Genomic DNA, 4282 nt, shown 5'->3' with positions numbered 1-4282 from the left:
ACATCTGTGACTACAATCAAAAAAAATGGTGATAACAAGGCACAAGCTGGGGCACTATTAATGTGAAAAACCCTTTTATGCTTCCTTCCCTTAGGTGATACTATCAACAAATGTAAAGGTAACCCTTATCATTGTTGGGCTGATGACATCCATCTGTATGTCTCCTTTAAACCTGTTGAGACTGATAGACTGTCAGACTGCCATTAAGGTCTACATTGCTAGCAACGATTTACACTGAAAACTAAGGTATGATAAGACTAAGGTCCTTATCAGTGCTTTAGATAGTGTAGCTTCCGAAGTTACTCAGTGCATTGGCTTGAGCTGCAGATGATTAGTCACACTTTTATATCATCCCAGTTGGACTATTTCAATTCCCTTTTCACCTGTCTGAGCAAGTCATGTCTGCACCATCTAAGACCAGAGTGCTGCTGCAAGACTGTGGACCAGGTCCAACGGGACGACTCACATCTCACCCTTTGTCATCCTCTTTACACTGGCTGCCCATCAAGTTCAGCATTCATTTTAAGGTTGTTGTTTTCTCATATGGAGCCCTGACCTGCTTCATCCTTATGTGACTAGTAAGTCACTTAGGCCCGCTGACCAGGACGTACTAGTTGTCCCTCGACTAAAAATAAAAGGTGATCATGCTCCAGATTAGAAAACAAACATTTTAGGAACTAATTAAATGAATGAATGAAAATAATGTTGTTGTTTTTTTAACTTTAAGAACAGTTTTTATCAATAAAATCACAAAGATTTTTACTAGGCACTTCAATTGAGATTGAGTGATTATAATTAGAGGGCAGTGAGGGGTGATTTTTTTTCCCTTTACGCTCCTCTAATTTTATTTCTTCCAATCTAAACTGATCCAAATCCCAAATACTTCCAATCCAATTCCAGTCCTGAGTTATTATTTGTCATATTGAGGGACGCCCTGGTGGCCCAGAGGTTAATGACGTGATCATGTAGTGTGATGTCCCTGGTGTGACAGTTAGGAGCCTTTACTGCACGACCTTCCCCACCTCCTTCTCTCTCTCTCTTTCCATTATTTGTTTTAGTAACATCCCTCTATTATGAGCTATCTGCCTTAATCAATAGATAAAATCAAAATTATACAAATAAAAACTCCCATGATGAGTGCAAACTGTGCTTTTATCCACTGGACTCAACACTTTCAAGATATGAACACTGTTAAATGTATCGCCCCTCCACTGTTTAGCTCCATCCATCTTTCCTCCCCCTTTCTTCCCCTCTCTTCCTTCCCTTTCATCCACCTTCATCCTTTTCCACATCCTCTCAGTTTATTTCACCGACTAGAGTTACCTGCTACTACTCTGACACACACTGAACCTTCTTTGTCTGACACAAACACTTGCGGTGAAGCGAAGAGTGAATGCTCGATTGCTCGCTCACACTGTACACAGACCAACTCGTTGACCCATTCAACCTCACAGACTGACAGGGAAATACGGCCTGCACTAAAACACACACAAACACAGAGCCCTACACTCTCTTAAATGCAGGCGCAAATGTCGCACTCCAAATCCTCTCATTTCCTCTTTCCTGTAGCTGGTCAGTCAGGCGTGTGTGACACTCTGAGAGTATCGATAGCAGGGGCAGGTTTTGCTAGCCCTCTGAGACACACACACACACACAGGCTCGCTTGCAAATATATGCACACAGGCCCACACACTTACACCACTGTGGTTGCTAGAGATGTGGTTCAAAGCCTGTTCAGTGACCCTTAACAGATACCAGAGCCTGAACCAGGTGTGTGTGTGTGTGTGTGTGTGTGTGTGTGTGTGTGTGTGTGTGTGTGTGTGTGTGTTTTTTTCCTAGATTGTCAACAGTACGTCTCAGAGCCAGGTGATAATGAGGTCCTAGTTGACTGCACCACCACTACAGGGTTGTAGATGTGTGTATGAGTGTATGTTTGTCGAGACGGGTCATGGACCGCTGTCCCCACAGTCATCATCACCTGGGAAGCGTCTGTCTCTCTCTGCTGTTTTGCTTTTGTTAATCTCAGTGTGTATGAACGTGTGTGTTCTGTGTTTATAACCTCCAATTTGTCGACCTCAGATTTTCTTCTGCGCTCTTTGCAGATGATGTGCTTCTGTTGGCTTCATCAGACCATGATCTTGACCATGACCTCCAAGTCATGCATGAGTTGCTTCTACAACTGAAGGAGTTCAAGTATGTCTTGTCTGTGAGGGTAAAATGGAGCGTGAGATCAACATGTGGAATGGTCAGCAGTAATGTGGGAATTGTACTGGACCGTGCTGGTGAAGAGGGAGTTGGACACCAGAATGGAAAGATTTTGATTTACGATGTAAATCTTATAGTAACAGTATGCACACACAGGATCATAAAGACTCACATTTACACTTGGTATTTGAATGTAACAAGTGGATTGATGAATATACAGATGAGTACATTAAGATGAACACACACACACACACACACACAGAATATTGATAGCTTCTTATCACTGATCACCACATTGACCAGAATAACCTCATTATCTTTTCCACACACACATCTACAGATACAGCACACGTTACCTCCAAGCACGCACACCTACACTCTGCTGCAGGCAAACACACATCAAACATATATACAGAAATATTTCTTTATTTCCATTCGGTCTCTTCCTCGCTGTTTCACTCAAGACTGTCCTCACTTAAATCACTTGTTTTAGTTTAGTTTTACTTTCCTACTGTAGCTATAGTATGCTTAAATGGGTTGCTTTAGAAGGCACTGACAAACAACCTTTTTTTTTTTTATTTATGCATGAGGACTTGTTCTCTTACTTTTATATGAAAAAGTCATAACTTTGGGCATTCTCACATTTCAACCTCAGTCAAAGGATTCTTCTGTCCATGGTCCAATGAGGCCTTTCAGAAACCCACTGGATGAATTAAATGATCCCGTTGGTGAAGTCTAAAATAAAGCTATTTTCCTTAATTCTTGCAAGGTTTACATTTCAAAGATACAAACAGAACAAGCACCACAGGTCTGAATCACCACAGAGCGGTATGGGTCCGCATTGTGAATGTGTGTTTTTCCCATTTTGTGTGGTGGAAAGGTCCAAAACTTTAAGAGGCAACCTTCGCCAATGGTTGATCTGTGTATTTGTATGTGCTGGTTGCTCAGCGATGGTGCAAACATCTGCAGCTTGGTAAAGGAGTGTTGTATCAAACGAAGTGATCACATAAAGTGTTCCTTCATGTCTTGTTTTGTAGCTGGCATTGCTTTACATTGTGTACTACCAGTGTTTTAGATGCTCTCCCTTCGTGAGCTGTGTGTAGGCGGAGAAAGAGCCACTGACTAAGCCTGCTACTATAAAACTGAATGTTAACATGAGCGAGGGTACAAGGGTACGAGGGCTTGGTGTTCGTGTTTGCATGCACGGGCAGATTTACTGATTTGTGTGTGTTTGTGTGTTTAGGGTCTTGCTTGCATGAATTTGTGTGTGTGTTTAATAAATGAGGAAGGGCAACAAAGGTTGAGCGCAGTGCTTGCTCCCCAGCTGGCTTCGTTGTATCATAGCAACTCCACATGAATAATAATCATAAACACACACACGCACGCACACACACACACACAGTAATGAGCCATTCTTCTCCAGCTACTCTTGTTAATCTGTCTCAGCTGTTTCTACTCCACACTGAGATCCAAGTTACAGAAAGCATTCATTCACTTTGCCTAAATGATTTTTTTTTTAGATTTTCAATTATTTTTGCATTTTAGACTTAATAATGGCTAACAGAAAGTAAGTAGTTTTTGTAAGTGTGTATTTCCCCCCCCCATGTTATTCAGGTGCTTCTCCTACTGAAGGTCATATGGCAATGAATTGATTATGTCCAATCCACCTGTGCTCAAACCCAGTAATCCGTCTGGTAATTAATATTGATTAAATGCAGCACTGTTTGCAAATATGTTTGTGTCATCACTTAAAAGGGAGTCCCACCAATTTCACACACAAAGGTCACTCTGCTAGTCAATGTTAAACTGACAGTATACTATGTCAGAAATGCTTGTCAACTCCCAGTAGGCAAACAGTTTCCAGTTATGCTCTGGCTTTTAATTTCCTACATTTCCCACAATGCCATATGACAACTACCAAAGAAAATCATTAATTCTTGTTCTATTCACCATGGTTATATGGGTTAGGGGCTGTAGATTGCACTATGGTCTGCAAATAACCCTAACCCTAACCCTAACATATCCTTATGGCTGTTTCTGCACACAAGAATGGTACCAACAACAGAATGGACCCCTG

The sequence above is a fragment of the Pempheris klunzingeri genome, chromosome 10 (genome assembly GCF_042242105.1).
Source record: "Pempheris klunzingeri isolate RE-2024b chromosome 10, fPemKlu1.hap1, whole genome shotgun sequence".
Classification (NCBI taxonomy): Eukaryota; Metazoa; Chordata; class Actinopteri; order Acropomatiformes; family Pempheridae; genus Pempheris; species Pempheris klunzingeri.
This window is presented reverse-complemented; position numbering follows the sequence as displayed.